The 12757-nt window shown below is 44.6% G+C and overlaps 1 protein-coding gene across 1 annotated transcript in view; it reads left to right on the forward strand.

Annotated features, from left to right (window-relative positions):
* HMCN1 (hemicentin 1) overlaps positions 1-12757 on the forward strand; it is a 302952-nt gene that overhangs the window by 55915 nt on the left and 234280 nt on the right. The gene's annotated exons all lie outside the window — the stretch shown is intronic.

Below are 12757 nucleotides of genomic sequence, written 5' to 3' on the forward strand. Positions count from 1 at the left end.
GGGCTGTGAACTTTCATTTAGCGGCCTCAGTTTTGAACTGAACATTTCCTGCTAAATGTTTCATCGATGAAGCTGACTCTAAAGATGAAAAGTGTGGAAGAAGAAACTCAATATTTCTATTCATGTATTTATTACATTTGTATCCTGTCCTTCCTTCAGTGAGTTCGGGATAACATAGATGGAGCGATTCCATTTTATCTTTACAACAACACTCTGAGGTAAGTTAGATGCAGAGATTTGCTCAAGGCCGTCCAGTCAATTTCATTAGTGAGCAGAGATTTGAACTCAGGTCTTCTTGGCTCAGCTCCCAACACTCTGTATTTACTGGCTCACTGCAGAAATATGGGTAGATTTTTAGATACTGCTTCTTTCCAGCTATGGGCAAGCATGGCATCTGAACTGTCACAAACGGTTGTTTAAGAAGTGTCCCTTTATTTAATTTCTGTTCAAAGAGAGTTTGTTAGCTCTGCGAAGCCCAATGGAACAGAGACACAGTGTTCTTCAAAAATACTGATCTTGAACAATGCCCAGCTATAAAGTATTGCTTGAGGCCAAAGTAAATGCTGCATGAATAACTCTCCAGTGACTTTAATCAAAACCTTGCAAATAGTAGCTCTGGTGGTGTGGGTAACTGGAGCTGTAGCATGGACAGAGAAGGGGTTTAATCCTCTCAGTCGTACCTTGGACCTCAAATGCCTTGGCTCCCGAACAAACTGGCTCCCGAACGATCGAAACCCGGAAGTGAGTGTTCCGGTTTTCAAACGATTTTCAGAAGCTGAACGTCTGGCGCGGCTTCCGATTGGCTGCAGGACACTCCTGCAGCCAATGGGAAGCCATGCCTTGGTTTTCGAATGGTTCCAGGAGTCGACTGGACTCCCGGAATGCATTCCGTTCGCGAACCAAGGTCCGACTGTACTTTGATTCTTAACTTCATTATACAATGAAAATACTATTTATTTATTTATTGAATTTATATACCGCCCTATACCCAGAGGTCTCAGGGCAGTTCACAGAAAAGATCAACATAAAAACCGCAATATATATAATCAAACAACAACCCAATAATGCCCCCCCCCAAGAGACACATTTTAAAAGGGCATAGGATGTAAATTAGATCAACCAAAGGCCTGGTGAAAAAGGAACATTTTTGCCTGGTGCCTAAAGGTGTATAATGAAGGAGCCAGGTGAACTTTCTTGGGGAGAGCATTCCACAGACAGGGAGCCACTGTAGAGAAGGCCCCGTTCTTGTGTTGCCACCCTTCGGGCGTCTCTAGGAGGAGGCACACGAAGGAGGGCCTCAGAAGATGATCTCAGGGTCTGGGTAGGTTCATATGGAAAGAGGCTGTCCCTGATGGTTGCTCAGTTCAGAAAAGTCTACATGCAGAGATGCAGTGGTCAGCCTCCAATGTGGAAGGGGTGTTTCTGGTGCACATTTAGCTAACCAGCTTCTTGTGGCACTCTAGCAGTTCTTTCCTGGCGCAGCAACATGCCTGAAACACCATTTGGGGATTTCTGAATTAGCTCTGCTGATTTGCTTACTCTGAGCAATTGCATTCACAATTGGGCACCATTCCACCACTTGGGCGGAAGACACAGTTTCATTTTGGGTTTCCTGTATTAAAGCCATTCCTAAGAAAAGCATGACAAAGGTGTTATGAAGGGACTGTAAACTTGGAACATTTTGGGGGACTTTCAGGTTCCACGTTGTCGCTGCGGACAATAGCTATTTCGCAAGCTCTCATGACTGAATTTGCTGAATCAAAAAAGTCACATGTTGTTAATTTTGGTAATCTAAATCATCTGCCCTAGTCGTAAACATTCTCTTGGACTTCCCAATATACACAGTATTCCATCAGCTGCCTTGCAGTATGACTCAGAAAAAAATATGAATATCGTGGTTTTTTTAAAATGGAATTTTGGTTTATGCAGTCAGAGTTTGACTGCTTTATTGTCCCACGCATGTGAACTTTTCGGACATCTTGATCATGAGCTTTTGGATTGCTATTTGTTTTTCTAGTTGTAGATCTGGATATGTTGTACTTGGAAGCAGCGTGCCTGCTACAGCAAGTTTTTGTTTAATAAATTGAAACAGGGAATTTACATGACTTGGCCTTCAAGAGGAAGTGTATCTGTATGTGGTAGGTAGGGACTTATAGAGCTTTCTTATTCTGCAGAACATTGACTTTAATATACTTCTAAAAATAGATTCTAATAAATGTTTTTCTCACACAGTGAAGCAATTACCTCCCTCTCGTTAATCAAGTCACAATTGTGTTCAAACACACTGGGTGCTTTGAGGAGTTTGGCAAATCAGGGATCTGGAGGTCAAGTGACAGCTAACCACAAAAACCAAATTGTAGGTGTTATGTACTGAAGTTCTTACCCTGGGCCAGCAGGGGGATACTGTAGATAGTTTTCACTCAGGTCCGCATATGCAAATAAGGGATTGAAAGTGACGTTCAGTGATTGGATGGTTACAGAAAGTTGTTACTGTTGCGTTGTAGTGGAGCTCTACATAAGCAGGTTGGCTGAACCCTTCAGTTCAGTTCTGTTCTGGCCTGTGAATAAACAAGAGCTGTTTGAAGAATCGCTGTGTCGTCTGATATGTTCACCCACAACTTAACAGTAACCTCATGATGCCCCAGCGTAAAATGGTCAGCACAACACATCTTTATATGACTTTACCGCAGCAAGAGAGAAAACTGTGTCAATGACCAGATGAATTCACTCTGTATACAATAGATGGTATTCACGATGCTATTTAGGAGTGTTCCAACTGATTTTAGGATTCTCAGAGGGCTTGTCCATTCTACACACTTAAACTGATTGAATAGTCATTTCCTCTTCCCAAGGCACCCTGGGAATGGTAGTTTGGCATGAAGTGGGGTGGTGGTGAGGCTAGCTGCCATCTGTAGCATGCATTGACATGTTCGTAGGAGTTTGAATAACTTCTTTAAAATTACACAGCACATTCCTAGGATGTCGGATAGCTATGGGCACAGCACAGAAAGCAAGTCAATCCCACACATCATTGTTAGCTCAGTTGGTTGGAGCGTTGTGCTGATAACACCAAAGTTGTAGGTTCAATCACCACATGGGACATCTGCATGTTCCTGCATTCTGGAAGCATTTCCAGCTAATAGTTTCCATGACAAAATCACCTGTACTCTGTAGTCATGCACAGGGCCTTCTCGGTAGTGGCGCCCGCCCTGTGGAAAACCCTCCCATCAGATGTCAAGGAAATAAACAACTACAGTGGTACCTCAGGTTACGTACGCTTCAGGTTACATACACTTCAAGTTACAGACTCCGCTAACCCAGAAATAGTGCTTCAGGTTAAGAACTTTGTTTCAGGATCAGAACAGAAATCGGGCTCTGGCGGCACGGCAGTAGCGGGAGGCCCCAGTAGCTAAAGTGGTGCTTCAGGTTAAAAACAGTTTCAGGTTAAGAACGGACCTCCGGAACGAATTAAGTACTTAACTCGAGGTACCACTGTACCTGACTACTAGAAGACATCTGAAAGCAGCCCTGTTTAGGCAAGCTTTTAATTTTTGATGTTTTATTGTGTTTTTAATAGTCTGTTGGGAGCCGCCCAGAGTGGCTGGGGAGACCCAGCCAGATGGGCAGGATATAAATAATAAAAATTATTATTATTATTATTATTAAAGAAACTTGGCTAGAGCCATTAACCAGGAGTTGTCAGTGAGGAGAGACAGTGCTGTGTACTTGACCTTCTGGCAGCAGTGTCTGGATTATTTAAGCAGCTTTAAACTTGGAAGTATTCTTGAATAGGTTTTTGTTCAGTCCGATTCCGCTCAGAATTGGAATGCACAATGGTGCATCCTTTGTTATGTCATATCTGACGCTATGCCATATATAATGTTGGCAGCATAGCTGCTGTTCAACCTTCAAGTCCTGGCAAAGTATTAGGATTGTATATAATGTTGCGTGATTATTTAGGTCCACTAGTTTTAATGGTTTCACTCTGAGTAGAACTTAGTTAGATGCAGCCCTTAGGAACAACTACAGTGGTACCTTGGTTCTCGAACGGCTTAGTTGTCAAACAAATTGGCTCCCAAGTAAGTGCTCTGGTTTTCGAATGTTTTTTGGAAGCCGAATGTCCGACGCAGCTTCTGTTTGTGTGCAGGAAGGTCTGGAAGCCAACCGGAAGCCACGCCTTGGTTTTTGAACCCGGAATGGATTAAGTTTGAGAACCAAGGCACCACTGTAATATGTAAGTTAGCTGTGTTTACTATTAATCATTTTCCAATTCTGGTTGGATGCTAGCAATAGTTGTAAGGTAGTAACATGGATTGTGCAAATATCCCCCCTTTTCAAAATCTCTTCTGCTCAGTTGTTTCCCTTTGCAACATTATTTGATGATCCAATCCAATAAAGTCATGTAGTTAATGGGATGACATCAGGAGGCTGCATTTAACAGAAAGGCATCATCAGTAAATGCCGTCGCAATCAATCACATTTCTTTGTGAGGAGAACGGTGGGTGACGGCAACATAAAATAAGTAAAAATGACTTTTTGAAAAATGGGGGAAGCATTTTTTTGGCCCTGCCATTTGTTGGTGAAACAGGGTTGTTTTTTAGCTTTTAATGTGATTGAACAGAAACCATAGTAAGAGCAAAGAAAGAAAGAAAAGAGCACCAGTGGTTCTTTTACACTGACTTCAATCTTCAGATACACCAAATAAGGGCTCGTCCACACTATCTCTCCCCCCGCTGTTTCTCCCTGCGAAAAACTGCTCTTTAGTACTCAATTGGAGCAAATGGCAACTTGGTTTTCCCCAGATTGATGCTTGCTTTGATTTAGCACTAAAGAGTGGGTTTTCCCTGGGAAAGGAGCAGGGAAGGTGTTTTCTAGACACTGGACAAGCAGAAGTGCGAACAAGCGCCGAGTAGTGCTTATCTGGTGTATTATTGGTTCCCTACAGGTTTTCAAGCACTAGTTTGGTGTGATAAATAACACAGAGATGCAGGCTGAAATCCAGAGGAGTGTGTGCATGAAATTTATGCACCTGGATATCCCCCCAGAGTTTCCTTTTCAGAATGCGCTCCTCCCTAGAACTCTTTAAACCGTTCTGTAAATCTCCCTGAATCCAAAAAGCATTTTAGGAATAAGACAGAAGACCTGCATGAAAGGGGCATGGTAGTTTTTTCCCCTCGAGAAAGCTCTTGTGTGTAATTCCCAAACCGTTTTCCGATTTGAAGGAACTAAAGAACAGCTTGGAAGTTTCTGGAGTTGGGAATGTGTAAAAAGTGCATTTTGAAAGAAACACCTGGCTAGGGGTGGGAACATGCACACACCCCTGGATTCCAGCCATATTTTTATGGTGTTGTGTCAAGACTGTGCTGCGCCGATTATTGCAAATACATTAACATTGCAGTCATTTTTGTCGTCACATTAAGCCTGCCAAGCTCTGGCCTGTAAAGTAATAAAGGCCTAATTATTCTAGTCTACTTCCTTTAGCTTGTCAAAGGGTAAAGATTGTTCCACCAGGGAAAGGAGATTTGAAAATTCCACCTAAACATTTCTTGCTTGCATTCTGAAGTTAGCATTTGTTCTGGCTAAAAGCCACTTTGTTTTTTGTTTTTTGGTTAAAGCAAACAATCCCATCAATACTAACTGAACCCAGGCCCTTGCACCTGAAATTCTGAACCGTTTTGGATAAGCACCATGCAGATACAGATAGTTTTAAATGACACTAATTCTAATGAGTTTCTGTAGCACTTGTAAGCCTAGGGTACAGAGGACTCCCTGCCGTTGTCAAGGGATGGGGCCGGGGGCATTGTATATTCTCTCAGCTATTCACAGATGTAAAAAATAGCACATAGCATGCATGTTTCCGTGGAACTGATGAAATTTCACACCTTTGCTGAAGGCTACGCAAATATTTTGTTCATGAACTCGAGAATGCAAGCATGTTATTTGTTAAAACAGAGCGGTTTTTCCTCTGTGCCAGTCGTGTTCTTATATATTAACACAGGTCCAGTTATTTCCTTTTGGTCACCATGATCCAGTGCGTAGAATAATGGACTTTAGGGCTAGATTCAGATTCCAACATATTCCCAAAAAATTGCTGGGCAAGTTGTTGCCTTATTGTGAAACGCAGAGTTTTTTGCAGGTTCCCCTAAAGGTGTCCTCTTAATACACTGGGTGGCTCTCAACAGAATATTAAAAGCATAAAACATCAAACATTAAAAACTTCCTTAAACAGGTTTGCCTTCAGATGTCTTCTGTCTCCCATCGGATGGGAGAGCGTTCCACAGGGTGGGCGCCACTACCAAGAAGGCCCTCTGCCGGGTTCCCTGTAACTTTGATTCCTGCAGTGAGGGAACCGCCAAAAGACCATCGGAGCTGGACCTCAGTGTCCAGGCAGAACAGTAGGGGTGGAGACGTTCCTTCAGGTATACTGGCCTGAGGCTGTTTAGGGCTTTAAAGATCAGCACCAACAATTTGATTTGTGGTTAAAGGTAGCCCCATGTAGAGGAGGAAGAAGAAGAAGAGTTTGGATTTGATATCCCGCCTTTCACTCCCTTTAAGGAGTCTCAAAGCGGCTAACATTCTCCGTTCCCTTCCTCCCCCACAACAAACACTCTGTGAGGTGAGTGGGGCTGAGAGACTTCAAAGAAGTGTGACTGGCCCAAGGTCACCAAGCAGCTGCATGTGGAGGAGCTGAGACACGAACCCGGTTCCCCAGATTACGAGACTACCGCTCTTAACCACTACACCACGCTGGCTCTCTAGCTCTCTTGGAGCACATTGCAGTAGTCCAAGCGGGAGATAACTAGAGCATGCACCACTCTGGCGAGACAGTCTGTGGGCAGGTAGGGTCTCAGCCTGCGTACCAAATGGAGCTGGTAGACAGTTGCCCTGGATGCAGAATTGACCTGCGGCTGCATTGACAGCTGTTGGCCCAAAATGACTCCCAGGCTGCGTACCTGGTCCTGGACCTCAGTGTCTGGGCAGAATGATGGGGGTGGAGAGGCTCCTTCAGGTATACTGGACCAAGGCCATTTAGGGCTTTAAAGGTCAGCGCCAACACTTTGAATTGTGCTCGGAAATGTACTGGGAGCCAATGTAGGTCTTTCAGGACCCGTGTTCTATGGTCTTGGCGACCACGCCCAGTCACCAGTCTTGATGCCACATTATGGATTAATTGTAGTTTCTGGGTCGCCCCACGTAGAGCACATTGCAGTAGTCCAAGCAGGAGATAACCAGAGCATGCACCACTCTGTGGGCAGGGAGGGTCTCAACCTGTGTACCAGATGGAGCGGAGAGACAGCTGCCCTTCAGGTAATCTTTGGAAGGAACATCTGAAAATTAAACAATAGATCAGAATCCCATGTGAGAATTTAACGGGTGTTTAATTTGGGAAGTTGACCATTGTAAATTCCCCAGCAGGCTGCATTGCAGGGCAGGATAGCCCGCCAAGACTGAAGTTTAAAATGCCCAATCATGGGCAGCCAATGGGGCGGAGCCTGGTTGGCGGACCTGAACAAGGAAGTTAACGTTCTCGTCCGCCAACTGCGGACGATAAAAGCCAGCTGCACCTAGCAATTGCAGCACAGTTGGCCGAAGAGCAAATTGAGAGAGCAGATTGTCAACGTTAAATAGAAGGTTATGATGAGTATGTATTTGTAACACACATTGCCACAGGCACAAACTTGCATGAGCCTTTGGAAAATGTAAATGACATTTTCCTGCCAGATTTCTTCTTTTGCCTCTGGGTTGTTTGTCTCTAGGCAGGACTGCAAACTTGCTAATTTGCCCTTTGCCTTTATAAACTGGTGTCCTGAGTAGACTACATGCTAACACAGCTGGCTTCGACTTGATAATAAAATGTGTCAAGCCAAGTTGGAGTGTTTATTTTTGAAATTAAAATTCTCAAATGTGTTCTGAATTTTCGCTGTTTCTTTTTTTTTAAGAGAACCTCTCAGCACACAATGTAAAGTGGTTTTTAGTTGATTCATACGCATTTTTATCATGTGTACAGCTGGTTAACGCCTTTTGATATCAACATTACGTAAGCTTCTAACCTTTGGCTTGAACTGATGCTGTCGATGGATCTTCCCCATGATCTAGCAAGGGAAATCTTGCCTTAAACATTACGATCTTCATCAGAGGCCCTCCTTAGGGATCCATTTTCTGAGATAAGAAAATGGGCAAATGGAGAGAGAGACTGTTCAGTTTGGGTGCCCTGCATGTAGAATGTTTTTTTTTTTTGGCACCAAGCATTTACCTTTCTATTTTCCCAGGTCTTCTAGCAAGTTACCCATCTGGTTTTCAAACTGCTAGAGGATTTTCTAATTGGTTGCCGCTTGTTTTTATTTATTTGGCGCTGTTATAAATACAACTTTACTTTCTGTTGTGTTACAGCTATTGTGAGCACTGCCCTGGGGTTTTCTGAATTGAAGAGCAGCATGGAAATGTTTCAGATAAATAAATATAGCATGCCACTCGGTTTCTTAAGATACTTATCTATAAAATGAGCTAGTACAAAGCAATGGTCTGTGGTGGATCTACCTTGTCTGAATCCTGTTTGCTCTTCATCAATAATAGCTCCATTGGTTATCCAGTCAACTAGCTTATTTTAAATATAGCTTATCTTAAATATAGGACCTAGAACCTATAGGTTATTTTATTTTACTGTTAGAGACTTCAGAATCCAGACCAGAATGGAAAAATCCAGGCAGCAATATTTTACAGAAAAGGTTTTTATTGACTTTGGTTTATTTGTCAGACAAGCAAAGCAAAGGGGTGCATTCAGCCAAAATGAGAGAATGCCCCCGAACACCAGGGGCAGACAGTTTTTATACCCTTAGGCAAAGCAAAAATTCAGCCCCTTAAACATTCCCCTTTATGCATATTCATTTTACAGTTCCTAGGAAAACCACATTGACCGCATGCATGTAAAGATAGCTACTCACAATTCCTCTGAACGCCTGCATGCTGGTAAAGATAGCAAGGCAGTTTGTGGTTTTCACAGTTAGTCTTGTGGTGAGCTAGATCTTACTCTTACTGGAATTGGGTCCACAGCTAGCTTTGCAGGAGTGAAGTGCTCTGACCACACTTGCTGCGTTTACAAAAATGCTTTGTGCAAGCAGAGGAGAGAAATAGTTTTTTAAGCTTTTAGATTGCTCCTTATAAAAATGGCTTCAGTCTGGCTCTCCAAAGTGGACCCAGGTGGACCCTTGGTCCTCACTCCTTCATTACCTTATTTTAAATATAGGACCTAGAACCTCGTACCTACGGGACCGTCTCTCCCAGTATGCCCCATGGAGAGCCTCAAGGTCCATAAGTTGCAACACCCTAGTGGTCCCGGGCCCTAAGGAAGTTAGATTAGCCTCAACCAGAGCCAGGGCCTTTTCAACACTGGCTCCAGCCTGGTGGAACGCTCTGCCTCATGAGACCAGGGCCCTGCAGGATCTGATTTCTTTCCGCAGGGCCTGTGAGACAGAGTTGTTCCGCCTGGCCTTTGGCTTGGAGCTAATTTGATTCCCTCCCCCTCCCCGTCTTTCTTTTTCCTTTTTCCTTTCTCCTCCTGCGATGAGGCTGCATTTTAATATTTTAACATTTCAATATTTTAATGTTGTATTTTAATCTTGTTTTTAAGTTGTATTCATTCAACTTGTTTTTATTATTGCTTGTTAGCCGCCCTGAGCCCGGCTATTATTATTATTATTATTATTATTATTATTATTATTTATTTTAGAGATGCTTTGCTAATTACAGATAGCAAACTGGTTGATAACTAATGAGGATTGGATGTTAGGCCCTTTTTGAATATAGGGATGACTACCACTGTGGCCCAAACTTTAGGGAATAACCTGGATTAATCCATAAATAAGAATATTACTCCCAGCAGGGAGGCCCACCAGTTGATGCTAGATTTCAACAGTTCTGGGGGCAAATTGTGTGTGCCTGGTGCTTTATTACTTTTGAACTGCAAAACAAGGTTCTTGGCGTCAGTTCAGGGTACTGGAGGCCAGTCTGGTAAGCTTTCCAAAGATTCTGTTATTTGGTTGACCTCATAATCGTGACCATGATAATACTGCATCCATTCATTGGGTCCGACAGTGCACACTGGAACGTTAGGAGCATTCCTCCAGCAGTCCTGATCTTCTACGCCAAGAGAGGCGGATGTCCTTATCGTGAGAGGCCTTTCTTAGAATATGCCAAGCGTATTCTCGGCCTCACTGATGTGGTCTGAAGGAAAGCAGAGAAAGACGTTTGGCAGCAGTTTGGCTGCAGGACTTCGTGGAAGGAGGCATGCAGGGCGCATTCAAATGAATGGCAAGTAATAATAGCAATAATGTACACCCCCCCCAGCTGTTTCAAACTTTGAATGTTAATATGAGCACTTGGAATCAGGTCTGGAAATGGACTGAAAGCCAGCGCAGAAGAGAGACTGGCGTAATATGCTCTTACCTACCAGTCTCCATCATGGGACGCAGGTGGCGCTGTGGGTTAAAGCCTCAGCGCCTAGGACTTGCCGATCGAAAGGTCGGCAGTTCGAATCCCTGCGGCGGGGTGCGCTCCCGCTGCTCGGTCCCAGCGCCTGCCAACCTAGCAGTTCGAAAGCACCTCCGGGTGCAAGTAGATAAATAGGGACCGCTTACCAGCGGGAAGGTAAACGGCGTTTCCGTGTGCGGTTCTGGCTTGCCAGAGCAGCGATGTCACGCTGGCCACGTGACCCGGAAGTGTCTCCGGACAGCGCTGGCCCCTGGCCTCTTAAGTGAGATGGGCGCACAACCCCAGAGTCTGTCAAGACTGGCCCGTACGGGCAGGGGTACCTTTACCTTTACCTTTTACCAGTCTCCATCAGTAATGTCGCCTTTCCCAGTGGAAATTTTGGGTGAACTGTCTTCAACCGTAGCCCCTCATATAACACATTCCTGTATTCCAGCCAGGAAGCTTAAAACCTCTCCATTTTTTTCTTTGAAATCACGCTTTTCAGCCATGTTGAAAACTGTGACGTTTTCCTTAATGCACACCGGTGCTAATTAATTCACCATTTATTGTATGGAAAGACAGCTTTGTTGGATGAAATTTGCTCCCTCGTGTAAGTAGAATAATAAATCCCCCTTCCTCCCCTGTCCTTTTTAACTCTGCAAGTTGAATGTAAATGTAGTCCATTTAGTATGGGGCGGGAGAAATGAGCAAAATTTGTCACAGACTCTTAAACTCAAAACATATGTCAAGTACATTTCAGATTCCATACTTCAGTATCGCATGTTTGTTTAAGTCTAGAAATAATTCGCCACAGACCACTTCAATTTTCAGGACTTCTCATTGATTTCTAATTAAAGTTTCCTTCTCCAACTTGATGTTAACCTCATCATCTGCCTCCTTGCAGCCTGTTTGACTGTCATGGAAAATGCTTTGGTTGTTTGCAAGAGAAGTGCGTGATGCACAGGTAGACTTTTGCAGTCATTATGCTCCCCTGCCTCATTCCCTCCAGTAGGATAAGGCCACTTCCGCCTTAAGGAGGAGATGGGGTTGCGGGCACAGGGAGTGGGGTGGGAGGTCAGCCCTGCGCGATTGGGGGATTACTGGCTGCGTCACCCCCTAGCCGGCCAATCGGATTGGTCCGGGGGTGTGGCCTGCCCCATAAAGGCAGGATGCAGCCGGGGATCTTCCTCTTTGTCCGCCCGCCAGCTGCTCCTGTTTTCCCACCCTCCCGCCTTCTAAGGTTCTCCTTCTTGGACCTTGCTATGGACCTCAGTTGGTTGCTGCTGAGGGGCCTGGTAGGATTTTTTCCACTTGGCAAATTGGCACAAGCCACTTGGTTTTCACCTACCTCGTAGCAAATCATCACAACTTTCTGGGTATTGGCGGTTAGGCATTGGTATAGTTCTGTAGATGGAAGAGGGGGGGTATTGCCATCACCTGTCCTGAATATTGACGGGTAGTCTGTTAAAGGATTCTGGGGGGGCATGGCCCTGTCCGAAGTCTAGGGAGGTTAGGGCCTAAGGCACGTCCCCTATCGGTGACCCCGGGGGAACTCCTAGTTGATGTGCATCAGCAGGACTCCCCCTACTGGCGGTTAACCCTTCCCGGACTTCAAGCAGACGGGCTGGAGTCAGATATAGTCGGTTAGATCCAATGCCTAAGCCAATACCGCTCATCACCTGTAACCAATAAAGTTGTGGCCTTTTTTTAGCCCATTAACCTTAATAATTCTGTCGTGTGTCATTATTTTCCAACTGGGGGGGTCGGGAACTCGCCACGCAACACCTTCTTGTATCTAAACCAGCCTGGTTGCCCTTAAGAATGGCAGCCTTTATAATGGTGTGAGGTTGTTCAGTATCACATATCTAGCCTTTGATTGGATATTATGAACTGCAGTGAGCCCCAGAAAGCTGGACGTGTATGAGTAAGACTGCCGACAGTAAGAGCTGTTCCGCAGTGGAACACACTCCCTTGGAAGGTGGTTGGCTCTTCTTCCTTGGAGGTTTTTCAGCAGAGGTTGGATGGCCATCTGTCATGGATGCTTTAGTTGAGATTCTTGCATTGCAGGGGGTTGGACCAGATGGCTCTTAGGGTCCCTTTCAACTCTACAATTCTATGCTTATTAGAACTCACAGGGTTCTTCTGAGCAAGGTCTGAGGAGAACTGACCTCAAGGGCAGTTGGCAATGAGGTGTCATATGATTGCTGGCGATCCATCTCACATGTGAGTTGTAAGGGATTTAAGGGAACAGCCTTGTAACTCTGCACCCCAGTGTTCCTGAGATAGTGCC

The sequence above is a fragment of the Podarcis gaigeae genome, assembly GCF_964106915.1.
Source record: "Podarcis gaigeae genome assembly, chromosome: 6".
Taxonomy (NCBI): Eukaryota; Metazoa; Chordata; class Lepidosauria; order Squamata; family Lacertidae; genus Podarcis; species Podarcis gaigeae.